The sequence below is a fragment of the Diadema antillarum genome, unplaced genomic scaffold (genome assembly GCF_040938485.1).
Source record: "Diadema antillarum isolate AM-2024a unplaced genomic scaffold, OU_Dant_1.0 scf00000192, whole genome shotgun sequence".
In the NCBI taxonomy this organism is placed as follows: Eukaryota; Metazoa; Echinodermata; class Echinoidea; order Diadematoida; family Diadematidae; genus Diadema; species Diadema antillarum.
Window position 1 is genome coordinate 2,776,033 of NW_027271081.1, and position 17,973 is coordinate 2,794,005.

At 38.5% G+C, this 17,973-nt stretch overlaps 1 protein-coding gene across 2 annotated transcripts in view; it reads left to right on the forward strand.

Annotated features, from left to right (window-relative positions):
• The window catches only part of LOC139723541 (high affinity cGMP-specific 3',5'-cyclic phosphodiesterase 9A-like), a 270,358-nt gene that overhangs the window by 78,636 nt on the left and 173,749 nt on the right, over positions 1-17,973 (forward strand). The window lies entirely within an intron of this gene.

Consider the following 17,973-nt stretch of genomic DNA (forward strand, 5'->3'; position numbering starts at 1 on the left):
AAACCTGAGGATAAGTGGTAGTTAACAACAACAACAACAACATCATCAACAACAACAACAACAACAACAACAACAACAACAACAACAACAACAACAACAACAACAACAACAACAAAGAGATGATTTCGATTCGCCACAGAGGGGAAGAGGGCAAACTCATATATACTTTAAATGTATGAATATAGTGATGAAATAGAGAGATTTGGATAGAGCATCTATTCCCTCCCAAGCATGAAAACACTCTTGCGTATAACTCCATCATCATATGTACATGCATACATACAATTACAAAGGTTCAGAAGAACTCGTCCTCTTCTCCACAATCCTTTATTTATGTGCCGAAAATCTTAAGAAAAACAGAAGAATCATCGATAAATGTGCAATTTGATACTCTGTACACGGAAGTATTTATCGACATGTAGTTCCCATCACCCTTTGAAGAGGACAAATCAGTCAGCTAAGGTGCAGACAGCAATATTAGAGTATTTGAAAGTTAACAAGATAAATATACAAGATAAATATAACAAGGTAAATATATACATGTTACAAGAGTGGTGTCATGATTTAAGAGGTACTACAATATGCATATGCATGTTAAAAATCAAAATGTCATTTTTTGAAGCGGGTTCATAATTTGCCTCTCTTTTTTGCCAAATAATAATCTGTTTCCATCTGAGTTTTGGTAAAAGACTTTACTGTAACATAATTAGGATAACCACCTTTAAATTTTCACACATAAATAAGATATTTAACTGTTAGAAAAGGGAATGTCAAGAATTTATCCTTAACAACCCCCCCAAAAAATTTGTTAAAATTTGAATCGTACCTTTTATGTATTATGCGTAACAAATTCAAAACGGGGCTAACCTTTGCACAATTGAACAAAAGAAAAGACAAATTATTGTTTCTTTGACTTTATAGCAAAAACAAACTACAATTTGGGGAATTCTTCCGTTTAATCTTATATGGAAAGAAATTCAAAGCTACGGTATTATGAAATAACTTAAAATAAAACAAGCGCATATGAGTATCTATGTACAGTTTCCCAGTTAATATCATGCAGAAAAACTACTTTCTTGGAACACACTTATCCAACAATATATTATAATCACAACTGGGTACCTGTTTCATTTTAACCAAATGCTTAGTGAAGGTATCAATGACATCAACATTTGTGTCACTTGAGTTATCAAGCCACTCATGAGGAATATGTGAAATCAAAAAATTGTATTATCTTCTATCTGATTTGGGAACTTTGAAATCTGACACAATTTCTTCAAATAATCTATGACCAGGTAAAAGTGGATTAAATAAGTCAGCAATAGTACAAACAGTTTTAGCATACCAAGTATCATCATATCAAAATTGCTTGGATTTTGAATGAATTAATCTGTTAAACCACGATGACTGACAAAAAGCAAGGTCTGAAAATTTATGTTCAAAATAAACAAAAGAAGCCTTCTCCCTGAAACAGTAATATGTACATAAAGATTCTTCTAACTGTATGTTATTCAAAGATCTATTTCAGGAGCATGAGATTTCCATAACACATCTCTGTCTGCATGAAATTTTTCTACAAAGGATAATTCAGTAGTTTTCCACAAACAATTATAATCATTATCAACCAAGCTTTTCACCCAAGACATCTTTTGAGCAAGAGCAAACATCTGAATATCAGTCATTCACAGGCCACAGTGAAGATAATCAATACACATCATTTTTTTCTGCACCCTATCTCGACCTCCATTCCAAATGAATTTATGAAATAACTTATTGAGTTCTTTAAAAGATAGGGGAGGTATTTTTAAATACAAAGAACAGAAAATGAATACAATAGCTGCGGTAACACCAGAGATGTTAAAAACACATATTTTACCAATTAAGGAAATTTTTCTCATTTGCGAACAATTAAGAGTTTGTTCAATTCTTCTCAGTCTCTCTTTATAATTAAAATCAAAAAGTAATCCAAAATTAAGAGAAAAATTGATTTCCAATGACTTAAAATTTGAGGTTTTCCTATTGATTCCTTGAGCTGAAGGAGGAAATTCCTGACACCCTTTTTACGTCCAATCCATATAGCTCCTTTTCTATATTCAGTAATAAGATAAAGCTAGGAATATCAATAATGTCACCATATTCAATTATATCTAAAATAAGGTGTATATTATTACTAATAAATCTTTCTTTTAAAAAACCAGATTGATCTGAATGAATTAAACTATTCATGTATTGTTTCAAACGAGTAGCTGAACACTTTGCTAAAATTCTATAATCAACCATCAGTAGTGTTAAGGTCTATAATTCATAATTTGTATCTATCGCAAGTTTTTTGCTTTGTTTTGATTTGTTTTTACCCCCATCAAGGGAGAAGGCCATGTTTTCATGGGCATTGGTTTATTTATTTGGTTGTTGGTTCTATTATTTGTCTTTCCATGTGCAAAATACATAAAAAAGTAGTGAACAGTGTTGGGTGAAACTTACAGGAAAGGTTGAGAATGACACAAGGAAGAGATGATTAAATTTTGGGACTGATCTGGATATTTTTATGGATTTTATGAAGGACTTTTGATATTTTGGCAGGTAGTGCCAATGACTTGGGAGTTCAAGCTGTGCATTTTATTAAGGTTTGCATACGTGCACTAAAGTTCGTGCTCTGCTAAGGCGAGGCATGCAGTGCAGTTGGAATCAATGATGTAACAAAAGGCCTTTATATCGGGAAATCGGGTGATTTTTCAGCATGTATACATATAGGTGGAAATCACTGATCTCTATAGGTGGGTCTTCATCAGCTCAAGCTTGAAGAATAGCTCGCTTATGGGGGATCAGAGAAATTAGCCTGAAGTCAGCTGAAATGTGCAATCACGTCTTCACAGCTCGAGCTTCAGGCACGGTCAAGTTTATAAACTTAATGCTAACACACTCCCACCCGACTGCCTACATTCTTGCGTGGTGCCCAATGCATGCAGTGCCGATGTTTAAGCTCGAGCTGATGAAGACGCGCTAAGATTAGTGCGCTATTTTGCAAATTAGCTGGCTATTCTGCAAATATGTCCAAGATTTCTTTGGCTTACTTTCCGATTGGAATAGCCGGCTATTTCAGTCTTCATTGCAAAAACTAGCTGGCTATTTTCTGATCGGGCTAATTCTTTGGATCAGAAATAGCTGGCTATTCTTCAAGCTCGAGTTGATGAAGACCCACCGTCTGGAAGAACAAGATCAGTAGTGGAAATTAGCTACTTGGCAGAGGCCAGTGCTCTCAGAGTGCTTCTCTAGTTTATTTATCTGTTTTTGTAACAAGTTAGAGTAGAGTCTATCAGGTGAAAACAGTCATCAAAGCATTGAAGAACTGCTTAAGGAAACAATACTGAGCTGTGATTTTCATCACTTGTAATTCAAAATACTGTTCCAGGCTTTGTTAAAGATTGATCTGGTTCATGTTAATTTTGTTCTGTTTGAATGCCCAATTCATTGCCCCAATTCTGCATACTAGAATATATTTTTGAATAAGCAAGTCATGCAGTATTCATACATTCACTAACTTCATCGACATTTGTATTTTTAGAGTGTAAATTGATAGAGCATTGCTCAGTATTTGATTCATATTTGATTGATGCTGAGTAGTTAGGGACTGCCGTTGAAGCATGTAGTGTGAGATTAATGCTTCTCTTATACCGACATAAGTACAATGCGATCAGACAGAGAGGAATTAATATGAACAGTGCAAATGCAGTGTGCTTTGAATCTAAACTGAATGAAATTATTACCGGTGTGTTTTCTGGAGAGGGGATTTGTGCATTGGTTTGTTGCACAGTGGTTTCTGGAGCTGTTGTGGTGCTGGGAGGGTTTTCAGGATTCTCTGACACAGTGGCATGTGTTGGAAGGATATACACAAACTGGGAGCAAGACTCGGATGTTACTGGAAATGAAGCTTCGTATGAACAGCAGCTGATGGGAAGACGGACATTCATCCAGAAGATCTGTGTCACACGATCATTTATTCGCACTGGTTTCTCTTTGTGTGGGGCCTTCTCCCCATTTTGATAGCAGTAGAGAGAACCTTCCCCGTTGCTGGCAAGCAACGATGTGCACCTAACCTCATTCCAAGCAGCTGTGTAGTCAGAGGGTTTCACGGTACATTCTGCACGACCTGGTGGACGTTGAATATCGATATAGGCCCTCTGATGGTTGACATAGCGTTTACCATTTCTGTTTTCTGTCACACTGAATAAGTATCCGTGGCTCTCTGTTTTACTGATATTTCGTATCCCAAGAGTCACAATCAGGTCAGTTGGTGATCTCTCAGTACGAACGGAGAAACGCTGGAATTGCTGAGGTGTGAGACAGCCTGTAATCATTGTTCCATTCCTGCAGAAGGAGCAGCCGTTGTGATCTGAGTATTGATATATCTCATATTCAAAGGTAGAATCATTGGACATTGGTTCAATGAAGTTTAGGGATGCATTTCTCCCTTTGTAGAACTTCTGGTAGACTTCCACAGCCAGACTGTAGCTGGAGCACATCATCAATACTGTCAAAAGTACTATTACCACTAAAGGAAGTACTGGCCTTCTGCTGTAATCCATTTTTATGTAAAACCAGAAAGTATCCTGCAGAAGACAAAATATCAAGTCAGTTTTATAATCCAATATTTCATACCTAGTAGGCCCTTATCATTGCAAAATTATAATATTTGTTTTGTGCATGACATAATTTTGGACATTTCTATAGGAAACCACCTGTAATTCAGCAAGCCTATAATTGTGTCAAACTGTATCATTAAATAATGCCATCAGTTAGAAAAAAAATGTGATTATTGTATGCAAAAACACATACATGTATAGGGAAGGCCTTTGATGTTTTGTCTAGGTATATGTATTCCATGGGGAAAATGCTTTTCCCTTTTTTTCTCTTTCTTAAATACTCTAAATACTATAGGCAGGTAAGTTGGAATTTGATTCTAATAAAGTAAGGCAAGCCAATGGTGGAAGTCTACCTCAACCTTCAACCTTCAAGGAGAAACTTGCTCAGAAAGCACCATGCTACCTAATTTTGGAAATCCCAAAATGGTGAAAGAATTGAACATTAATGTGTGTGTCTCCTACAATCTAGGCATAGATGATCAGTTCATAGACTTCATCTCATGAGGGAGATATCTACCAATAGAATGGATGCTCCACCACAGTAATAGATCTAAACAAACTTTTAACCATGCCACTTCATGGTGCAAACTGTTAAGCGACACAAAATGTTCAACAGTCTATCATTTTTTTTTTGGTGAGTTTTCAACCAATGCACAAAGCTGTCTCTCAGGATACTGTTGTATACACTGAATATTTCTCAAGGTTGTCGTTTGTTTTTGCAAATCTTGCGACTTCTGGGTGCTAATCATAAATTTAAAAATGCAAAAATTGGAACTCTGATCCTGACATGAATGTGACATATACACATACGTTCTTCAGTTCAATGCTGTACTCCACAGCATCGAATTTAATCGCTCGCGAGATTGTTGGGAAGTCCAAATTGACAAAAATTTTGACTAGCTAAATATGTGGCATATACATTTGTAGGCCCTACGGTATATCCTGCTGTATTAGGAACAACAACCAAATCAGCAGGCCTAGAAACTCTCTACTCAAACATAATTCACGCTCACAACAGAAGTATGTATAGTGGCTGCCCCATGGGTTCTCTTCAAAAAGCAGGCATGGAAGACATTGTAAAGCTGCAAACTGAGCCACCATATATACGTTAACAATGTGTTATAGTCTGTTGAATGTATTTCACTTCCAGACTCAGCTTTGAAGTGAGGTAGTCTCAAGTAGATATGAATTTTCAATAGTGAAAATTCAGTGGCTATAGCCTACTTACCTACATGTACAATGCACCTCACCTGTACTGTACCTGAATTCCCTCTTGTCAGCTAAGGCTGGCTGCAGTAGAGCCACGATTAGCTGATAGTGGCAATCTTTGCACCTTTTAGGCAGCTTGCAAATGACTGAATCTGTCTATGCTATGTTGCTTTTAAAGACATATAGCTAGCACCAGCAGTGAAGATTTCTATTCCCTGACAAGGTGCCAGTGCTGTCTAGTGACTATTCGACCAAGCCCACTAGCTGGCAACTGCAAATTGACCAAATTAATCACTTCAAAGCCTGACTTTATATTGGCACACGCAGGCAAGACTATGCAGGCCCCCAAATGAAGTCAATTTAGGACTCTTAAAGCACTCTTTAATAGAGCACAGACAAAGGTGCCAGTGCTGTCGTAGTGGATACTGGCCATGCCTACTAGCTGGCATTCAGAACAAAGAAGATGTCAAGAGTGTTCCCCCCCCCCTGTTAGAGTTTACCATTTCCATTCAGATACTTCCTACAGAGACCAGGCACTTTATCTCCTATCCTGACTAAAGGAAATTCCCTCTAATCGTCCTGATAATTGGCGAAGGTTGCCCCTCAAATCCTGCCCCCACAGTGGCACATCCAGGGAGAACTGTGCCGCCAAACCCCTTTTATTCTTTGGATGAAAACAAAGGGAGGGAATAAATGAAGGAGGGTGCCGTCTTATTGGGCAAAATGCATTTGGTGGTACATTTCCCCCCCCCCCCCCCCATTGACATATTGGTGATGACTCATGTTGCCGTTGTGTGAGTAGCTTCGATTGATTTTGAGACTGAGAATTTAAGCAGCAAAGGGCCAGAAGCTTCACAAATTGACATTGTAAATAAGGTAGGTCAGCATACAGTAATTGTGTGCATTAAACTGTAACATTGTACATTAACATTCTTTTCGGTATCTTAATTCTGTTGTCTTTTTGTAATATGCATGAGTTCACATGTTTTGCTTTTGTGTGTTTGTTTGTTTTTGTTCTTTTTGTATACTATGTATAAAATGTTGTATTTTGTAATTGTATGGTTTTTAAACTACACAATCTCACAGAAGGATAACAATTGGCTGAAGTGAGTGACCCTTAATGAAATAAAAAAAAAGAAGAAGAATAAACTCAAATATTGCAGCAACAGCCATTTGATACATTTTACCAGTACTTGATGATATGTGACTCTGCACCTCAAAACAAACAAAAAGTCGCCAGACATGAATTTTTAGTTAAGACCATATTCTGAAAGAGCAGACTTTAAGCTTTAAAATGATGTATAACTCAAATCAAATGGACTCTCCTAACCTATCTAAATATTAGAAAGAAAGCACAAACTCACGAAAAGTGTGAACTGAGAAAAGAGGCTCTGAAGTACAGTGTCTATTCAAGCGCTTAATCTTTACTAAACCGTGCTGGCTGTGCGATGCATGGGACAAAAAACAGGAAGTAAACCACCAGTGTAACAACAATGAAGGGATTATCGGATTAAACTGAAATTAAGCATGCCTCATTAACACATTCTGTCCATAATCAATGCTAACTTTCAAAGCAGTAGCACTATCCTTTCAAAAGTTATTAGAGTTGAAAGTGAAGAGTGTGGACAAGGTTTTTCAGAAATGAAAAAGGGATTCTAAAGACACACATAATCACACTATTCTACCAAAAATGTTCGGGATAAACTGCTTAAAAAAACACACTTTCCTGCCCGTTTTATGATACCAAATTTTAGCATAATGTAAAAAAGGACCCGCTCTTTCAGAGAATATGAAAAAGTCAAGTTCGGCTAGGTTGACCCATTTTACTTATTTTCAGTCCTCACGCAAAATCAGTGTGTGCGACTTTATGTTCGTTTTGAGGTGCACGGTCACATATTGTCTTTAAGTGCTCCCATAATTGTTTTCTTTGCATAATTACAGTTGAATTATCATTGGCATCAATGGTGTCTTTGACCTTTTGCAGACCTTTGTGACAGTGGGCAGTCATTGACTGCTTATTTGACCATCGTAAGTCTGGCTTGAGAGTACAGTCAAGTGCATGGTTCACTAAATTGTCACCTGTAGTGTTATTCTTGACCATGCATATTGGAACACTAGTAAAGTATATTTCATTTTCATTTCATTTTCATTTATTTTCATTTATTGTTTCTGTATGGCACAATATAATCAACTCTGATCACTTTCAGAAATAAACATATGATTCATAATAATTCATGGCTGATTTTGCACATGACAGGTAATCAAATCTTAGTGACAAAGAACGAAGACATAATGATAATAAACAAAAAGTCAAGGTACCATACAAGTGTTAGATTTAGGCTTGATGGGAAACCTCCTGCCATTACAGCATGTTGATCCTGTTAAGTTTGTCTGTCATGACAAAATAAGTACAAGGTTAGGCTGCTGGGAGGGCTTTTAGGGTTCTCTGACACACTGGCACAATTTGGAATGTGTAACACAAGTGATAAAAGTGATTGACCATTTGTGTGGAAACTTATCTAACCAGTAATCCAAAAAAAGTAATTTTTACCAAAATTTCAGGTGCAATAGTGGGGCAGATATGTGAAAAAGATGCTCACATCTGGTGGAAAGTATGAAATTTTGCGTATAGGGATATTTTGTGGCGCTGATTTAAAAAATTGCCGGATCCAAGAGATCTGGCCACGGGGTCGGCCTCCATTTAGAATTCCAATATGGCCGCTGTCAAAGATCCCTATCTTCAGTCTGAATGACATAAACCATTGCAATTTGATACATAAAAGCATGGTGGTATGATGACTTCAATAACAGACTTGTGTGATACAAGTGTATGTCTGACAAGCTGCACGGCAGCCAATTTGAATTTTCTTACGTAGTTGCCATGTTGGAGTGTTTAAATCTCTATCTTGTGTTTGTAAATTAGGCCACCTGATTGAGTGCACGTTTGTAACTGATTTGAGTGCACGCTGCTGTATTTACATTGTGATGTCAGTGAAAGGTGCATTATGCTTCATTTTTGCTGCACTTCTTTGCATGCCCGTGAATGTTAGTTGTGATGTTTGTCTTTGCAGCCATATATTGGAATTCAAAATAGGGGGCATTGCATTTGTTAGACACATCACATTGGTCCATTTTTTAACTCAGTATGCTAAAATACTTGTTTGCACGTAATTTCAGCTTCACTCACAACTTAGAACTTAAGATAGGGATTTTGAACATTTCATCATCTTTTTTCAATAATCCTTTACATTTACATTTAATCATCAACGATTAAAAATCACACTGTCAAAAAATTTGATTGTTTTTCAGATGGCATGTCTCAAGTGTGTTCTACAAATATGGCAAACATGATGCTCTGATATTAATACACTTTAGAAAAGGAATGAATTGTAAAAGTGTAGAGAGTAAGATCAACACTTGAAAATGCTATGTGATATAGATGTGAAGCAGCTGCCCATTCAATTCATATGTGACCCGCTACAACAAAATGATCCTAAAGTCGGGCGAGGTCGATTATTTGAAAATTACATGACACAATTCCCTAATCTTTCTGCTTTAAATTGATATATAACACATCTTATAAAGATAATCGGCTGCGGGGATATCAATGTTTAAAAGAGAGCATGTCGAGACGTCTGGGAAATCACTGTTTCGAGAAAAGCACCCTAAAAGTTCTCTTTGCGACGCAATCACGATCAAGGGACACGCAAGTCAGAATTCACCTCCGGACAATAGAAGGTAAGCCCTAGCAACCCCCGAAATGCTCATTCAAACACAACGTCGGCGGTCTCCTCACCGACCAATCAGTGACCAGAATGCCAGGAGAAGCGGCTGGGCAAAGCACACCCCGCCAGCATGCTCCAATCGACTGGGCAGTGTGCGAGCTTCTCGCTTCGGTTAGCGGCAAGCAGCAAACTGACCAATGAGATCACTCTGGTCGTTGTTAGGGGTGGAGCCTATGTGTGGCGCTCAATCCAAATGTTTGAACCAGTTTCTGCTTCGTTGAAACGCCAAAAAACATGGCCCAGAAAAATGCTATTTTTTGGTCTTTCCTTTCATCATTTTGCTTCAAAATTTTGACAGATGATAGAAGACATGTCAGACTGCAATAATATGTCAAATTCAGAAAATCGTAAGTTTTGACCAATTTTGATGCTCTGACTTCAAACTCGATTTTCACGGCTTCAACCGTGCGCGACTATAGGACCATTTTGTTGTAGCGGGTCACATATACACAATACAGTTGGTGATGCAGGGCATGGTGTAACTGTTACAAAATGTGTACATCTCTCATTGTGTCTATGGGATACATAGAAGTGGACCTGACAGTTTTTGTGTCCTCCCATTAGTCCTACAATGAACATGAACATGGCACCTGTATCACCCTTTGCGGTCAGCTTTAAATGTAGTGACATTTAAACCTGAAATGTAATAACTTTTATGAGACAACCCCGAATGTACATTATCGGCCTACAGGTATTGACTTTAAATTTTTTTTTTTTTAATGTAGATATAACATTGACTGTGCACACAATGACTGTTAATGGTAAATATAATATTTAACCTAAATGTAATAACTTCAAACCCTAATTGAGGGTACAACATATTAAGATCCAAAAAAATTGACCCAGGATAAAGTGAGCTGCTACTATAATGATAAAGTTATGTCAGATTACATAATCAGGCAGATTCCTGGTAATGTTGTTTTGTGACTGTTGATGTGATAATAGAAAAAAAAGGTCTTAAATGTATGTAAACATAATTATATATCATTGCTGGGGCGACAAGACCTTGTATCAAATGTTCAAGAGAATTAAAAACATGGCAGCCAATTAAAGCACTATATGAAATGGGGTAGCCTTTCCTTTGACGCGCTGTGGTGGCTTCATTTTTGGGGTAAGACTGCTAGGATTTGGACAGAACATCACTCGACTGATTTTTCTGACTTTTAATCTTAAAAAGTCATTTTCACCAAAATTTGAGATACAACGTCTTGTCACCCCAGTGATGATCTGAGAAGGGCAAGGATCAAAATTGTTTTGGACATTATTTAAGAGATGTAATTGCAATTGATTTAATTTGAATTTAATTTGAATTTTAATTAGGTGCTTAATGACAATCATGTAGGGCAATTTGTCAATTAGTTCTAGATGAGAACAACTCGATGCAAGAGTTATATTGATATGACTGAAGGGATGCAACTAATGCAAAACTTCTGATTGTTGAAAGCAAATGTGAATTATGTGAAATATTCAATATTTTGAAGTGTGGAAAAACATTCAGCATTTTGCTATGTGGAAAAACATTCAGTATTTTGCAATGTTCCCTATTCTTTGAAACCAGAAAACATGCAATTTCATTTCTTTCTGTGAATCCACTCTGATGTCTCTGACATAAAGCAAAGAATCAACAGTTTGCAGAAGTGAAGATATGAATTTTGCCATGCGATACTGTGCATGAAAGATTCATCACACAAAAATGTGTAATTTTGCATTGAGGACTACAGTCAGAGTGACATCAGAGTCACATTATGAAGACTTATTGTTTTGTTTTTGAGGCCTTTTGTACATTGCCAGGTGAGAAGGTATATTTGCAATTTGACATTCTTGACTCTTAGTTGATATCTGGTAATTCTACAAGTTGTAATGATAAGGTATATGCAATATTTGCTTGCATATCAGTAATATCACTTTGCATGATTTTCTAGTAACATAAGTGAACCTTTCTGTAGGGAAAAAATGAGATAAGAGGGGATGAAATTGTTTGAGATGGGGGGGGGGGGGTTGTGAGGCAAAAATCTTTGCTGTCCAACTAAATGCAATCATTTTATCTTTTCTGGCAACATTTTGATTTGTTCTTTTACCTCGCTGTGCTATTTGATGGCTATGTCTTCTCTCCATGAAGGATTTTTTTTTTCAACATTCGGTCCTGCTTTGTTGCTCCACCATCATTGAGTTTCATCTCATGGACTGCCCTGTGCCACAAGAGCATTGGAAGTGATAAAGATTACAACGATGGCGATGATGATGAATGATGTAATTAGTTCATCGCTCTTACCTGTGGGAATGACTCTTTTAATATCTCTCTTGTTCGTGTTCTTCTCCTCCTTTTTGTCTCATTGTGGTCTGAAAAGGAGGGTTGTCATTTATCGGCATGGGGCTGCTTATTCTATTGGGCGGACCGTCCGATGGCAGAATATTATATGGTGCAAAAGTTGGCCAGGGTTCATCTAATTCGGTTGACTGATCTGGCAGTGAGACACAGATCTGGGGATGTTTAATGAGAAGCGCAGGTTGCTCTTGTATTGGAGTTAGTGGCGGAATGGAAGTGGGAGAGGAAAAGATGGAGAAAATGGGAAATGCGAATTTGTGCTAATTTCACAGTTGGTTTAATGTGTTTTGACGAGAAGCGGAGCATGCTTGGTTTGATCAGAAGCGTGACTGTTGTTAACTGCTCAAGATGGGATGAATGCTTGCTGTATGGACTGTCCTCTTCTGAAATTTGTTGAAATTGTCTTTATTATGTGTTACAGTCAGTTGATTAGGCATTCAATGGATTGAGGGAATAAATGTGGATGAAGGAGTACTAGTAATGTAGTCAGGTATAAGTGCATGTTGTGTAATGACACTTTGCCATTGGCTGTATCGTTCTCAATTGTATCCTCTCTATTGCTACATTTTCATGATGAGTGACGTGACTCCATGCTGCCACTTGTAAATTTTTTGGGGAGACACATCAACCGCTCCTGCAAAATTCTGTAGAAGAAGGCCATTATGAAAGTGGAATCAGACTCAACATTTCTCTTGTAGTCAAGGAGACATCTACCTCATCCTGAGTCCCGATCAGGACCATTGCCCGTCTGATAGGCAGCTCGTACTGTATGCCCAATTTGGTAGTTGTCTGTAAACTCATTCTGCATGATCACTCAATGCTGACACCGTGCAACTTCTGCCATGTCCCAAGGCGAAGGTTTTGCTAATCTCGTCTGCACCCACATTTCAGCTCCCCTTCTCTGTTAAGGACTCATGATGATTGCGTGGCACATACGCCGGAAGATGGAGTCCATTTTCATTGATGTGTTCGAGGGTATTCACATCACGCTCTTTGGACATTTTCGTCAAGGGCACGTACGGTACCATGTTCGACGCAAAGGCAAAGGAAAAAGAAACATGTACAAAACAGAAGAAAAAAGATAGAGAGCTAAGCTATGTGAAAGATTGTAGCGGAGGAAATTGGTAATCTTATTCATATTTTCAATCAATCTATCATCCCCTTTTATCTCCTCTCCTCTTGAATGTAAGAGTCTTGAGTCTTTCCATCCAAATACCCTCCACTTTTTTTTTTAACCATCCCCCTTCCCATTATTCACTCTCCTGATGCTCCGATCAATGGCTTAAAGGGGGTAGTCCTCACTTGTAAAGCGTTGAGCACATCATTTGTGACATAGGCACATAGTGGCATATGGGGCACAATGAATTTTCAGTGAATGTAGATCACTGACTCTGTGAAGATATATTGTAATTCATTTAAACTTTGCAGTGCGTTCAGCAATTCTCAATGATATTGTTGTTCATCATATTTTTGTCAGTAGCAAGGTCATCAAGTCATTATGATACATTAATGTGAGAAGAAAAGAACAAAAATGTAGCTTGAGAGGAAGAAGAGGAGTAATGCTAGAACTGCCACACCCATCTTTCTGCTTCCTCGCCCTATACCAACAAAATGTGGACAAGTCACACATCGAGCTCAAATGATGGTGCTAAAGCTGATGTGAAGGTGGGGAAATTTTGGCATCAGTTTGACAAGGGAGTTCAAGAGAGGTGCACTACCACCCTTAACCAGAACATTTATGTGCTTCAGAGATGCCTTAATGTCATGGGGGGGGGGGGGGGGGGGGGGTAAAAAGGAAAGAGAGAGAGAGAGGGAGAGAGGGGAGAGAAGAAGTGATGGAGAAAAGGTAAAACTACTTGTAGATGAAGGTGAAGATATTGAGGGGGAGAAAGAGAAGGAGAGGAAAGGAGAGAGAGTGAATGAGCGAAAGACAAGAAATGTATTGTGAGAGATAAGGTGGTGATTGTTCATGAAGTACCAAAAGAGTGAACGTGAGAAAGAGAAGAGAGAGTAGAGGAGGGAAGGAGAGAAAACGAGGCTATTCATCCAATTCACGCCGCGGCGCAATCGATGGGAATTTTCGACGGCACGAAAGGTGCAGTGCTCCCGTTGCGACCGCGCATGCACTCTCGTCCAAAGTGTCTAATTGTTGTCCGTTCACTCGACGCATGACACCGTACCCCTCCCACCCCACATTAGCATTGCACACGACTTCCTTTCCCCTCCTCCCGAACCGTATTCCATTTGCATCGGTTGTCCCTATTTAATTGTCGGGTGCAGGGATTGGGTGTAGACTTGCCGTAGGTGCAACATTCTTGGAAAAAGGCATCAGAGATAATTATTGCGTGCGATCACTGACGTAACATTCACCAGAATTTGATAGGTCAACCCATTGTTTATTGGACAAGTGCAATTGAAAATTATGTAGAGTGGAAAAAAGTAAGATTATTGATAATTCATACCACTGAGAATTGAACTTTTCTTCCGAATATCACTGTGGCATTCACATATTTAGATTTTCATGATGCCTTTATAAAATGATAAAAACAGTAGACTGTATTAGAAAATGTGTGTCTTTTTATTCAAGTGAATTATGCTGTAAAATCGAAAACATTCCCGGCACGAAACTTTTGAGAATTGGAGCCGACAATCTTTTTCACAGCGTGAAATTTTCATGAATCGCCACTGGCATTCGATACATCGTGTAGTCAGACACTTTTGTGTGTGTTTTACTTTCGCGAATCTTGTCTTGCAAAAGTTTCATGCATGGGAAAGTTTCTGGTTTAACAGTATACTGTAAAATGAGGAATTTTCGCGTGCATCTTAATTTCACGAATTTTGCGAGCGCCAAGATTTGCGAAATTAAAATGCTCGCGAAAGTTCTTGTTTACACTATATGCATTAAACGCCAGTGGCACTTCGCGAAAATTTGATGCCACGAAAAAGACTGTCGGTTTCAATTCGCGAAAAATTCATGCCGTGAATATATATCATGTTTTACAGTAACCATGAATGACTTTTCAGGCAGGAAGTTTAAGGGAAGGTTGTATGATGTAGTTATTGTTGACTAGAAGTACAGGAACAAGATAACAGTGGTCAAGCATAAAAAATACATGCATCAATGCAACAATTTACACCAGACATCATAAACTGGCATGGCCAAATTTGGCTCCATGACAAAATCCATCCTCTACGCATGTATTGTACAAACATTAAGGCATTACTCAAGTCATGTGGATGTGTGAAGCATATTGTCTTAAAGACAATTGCCTACAATTTGGTTGCAACATGAATTCATAACACACACACACACACACATACACAAAAAGAGCCAGACTTGTGTTACCAACCCACTTTATGTACACGACAAGAGATAGAGAAGGAAGATTAGAGCTTATCTATCATTGTGAAGCAATATTTTGAACTTGCACAAGTTACTTTACAGAAAGTGCATTGACATGTGTATTCAATAGCTTGCAACATTGTACTCATCAGTGCGATTCCAAATGCTGATATTTTGTCCAGTAGACATAGGACTTTCATGTATGCCGTTGACTCTCGTTTCATAAAAAAAGCTTTTTGTGCGTAGGATGAGGGAGAAGTGTAGCAGATGATACGATGGTTGCTTAGCAACCATTGTTAAAGGGAAGCAGTCCTGAGATTTTCACTGTACTGATAATTAAGAAGAGTAAGAAATATAACCTTTCACCAATTTATACGCGTGGACATCAAAAAATGACTCCGTACGCGATTTTTAAAAAATAATTCCTGCAAGCGATCATGTAAGAGCCTGCCAAAAGGTGCAACGTCATTGATGCCCTACTCTCAAGTTGACAGCCGTGCCTCAGAAAACCAATTTAAGTGTTCAAAATGATCATATCTGATTTTTTCATAAAATGTGACAATATGTGGTTTTATTATTTCAAACAAAATATTTCAAGCTTATTTATATATACAATTAATATAAAAATAAATAGTAAACATGTATTTATAAATAACTAGGGATGACGAGCAGAACACCGCTGGAAAGAGTTGTGCATTGATGACATATGACTCTCGGCCAAGACTTGCTCATTTGCAGAGTCACACTTTTTTAACCGAAATGTACGAGCTTATTTGGTGATTTGAAAGTTTGTTTTTGATGAAAGTAGTTCATTGGAGGTACCAACAACAACATATTTTTTTAAATTTCGTGAGGACTGTGTCCCTTTAATTTGTCTGTTGCCATCCCGAGAGGGCGCTCTTCTGATCTTTATTTTTATTTGTCTTCAAAGTTCCCAAACTTCATGTTATTGTTTCTCAGCCACCATTGCCACCCATTGCATCATCTTCCCGTTTTCCACATAATCAGAGTCACCGACTGCAAATCCGTCACATCTGTTTGCCGATTGATTTTGACGCCCACAAACGACTTTGCTGTCTTCTGGCAGAGTGTCTGACTATCGCCCCTGCGGGCCTGCGGGTGGCAATCTGCAAAAACAGTTTTCCTTTAGTCATCCAGAGTGTGGCCGGTTTCCCTCTCCATCCATGCGATAAAACAAATAATACACCTTGAGGAGTTGCTGCTCGTCTACATCTCTCGTCCAACCCCACCCCCTTCCCCACCTTCGATTCCCTAAACGTGTTCAGCTGAATCGGTCATGCGCAAGCTGTACGCAAATGAGATGTCTTGTTGCAGCATTAGACCTAAAGGCAAAATTCGTGGTATCCTTTTTTCTATCTTCTCTATTTCTTTCTCTCTTTTCCCCTTCCTTCTTCGTCTGTTTGCTCATCTTTCGCTCCCACTTTTCAGCAGGTGCCCCAACGCCGAAATGGAGTGATCGATGGAGGAAGAGTCGCGTCGTCATCTCGCGTTCCCTCCCGACGGGGTCGCAGACAAAGGGAGGGCAGGTGACTCTCGGGTCCCTATCCAGGAGAGACCGGTGTACATATGAACCTCCCCATTAGCAATCCCTTTTCATCATCCCTTGTTGGAAGAGGTGTGAGGTGCACAACAGTTTTACTTGTCTGCCCTGTGGCTCTGCCCTTTCCTCTCAGCAAATCCTAGTTTCAGAAAAAAACAATCAAAATAAACAGCAGAAAAAAAGGAGACATTTGAAGAAGAAAACACCCTTTTTTCTGTTAACAAGAGAGTGAACCAAGACTGTCACCTTTCATACATAGTTAATGGCTGTTTTATTAACAGTGAACTCTGAAAGTGTGAAGATCGATAACTGTATGTTACTTTTCTTTAGTCAGACCCTCAGTGGTTAGAAAAGAAGTCGATGAGGACAGGCTGATTTTGCTACAGCACACATTTCCCACAGACACTTGCCCGAGTATACTCGGGATTTGTCCTCAAGGGTTCAGATTTTAGAAAGATACATGAAGACAGAATGTGGAATAAGCTTTATATGATAATGTCTCTGGTATAGAGAATATCATACTAACTTTGGGACACAAGTGACTACATGTACAAAGTGCATCTGCTGGAATATGAGGTGCCTGTAACTTGAGAGAGAAACAAACGTAAGAAAAAGGGGCGTGGAGAAGAGAAAGGAGTAGAGCATTTTATTTTTCCATACACCTGTCATGGCAACGACCAGAAATTTAGTTATGGAAATGATGTCGAGACAGCTCACATGAAATACAAAACATAAAAGATGCAATCAAAATTATTGTAAACAAACACATGACGTCTTCAGATATTGTCATTGTGAGGAAGAAAATAAAACAAGATGTCAAAAATCCTCCAGGAAGAAGTGGGTCAGGAAGCTGGAAGAATCGCAAATGCTACTCTGTGATACATGCAGCAGAACTCTGGACCAAAAATTTGAGGGAGGAAAATGTGAAAAAGAGGAAGAAGAAATGTTCGTATGAGACAGCTGTTTGATGGCATACGGTTTGCTGAGCTTTCCTCAAAGATGGGAGATCATGTTGAAACAATGGCATCGTTCATGTAAACCAACCTTTTCAGGGGATGGGTTGAGGTGGGGAGGGGGTTCCCCATGCCCCCTCCCTCTGCTCCCACCCA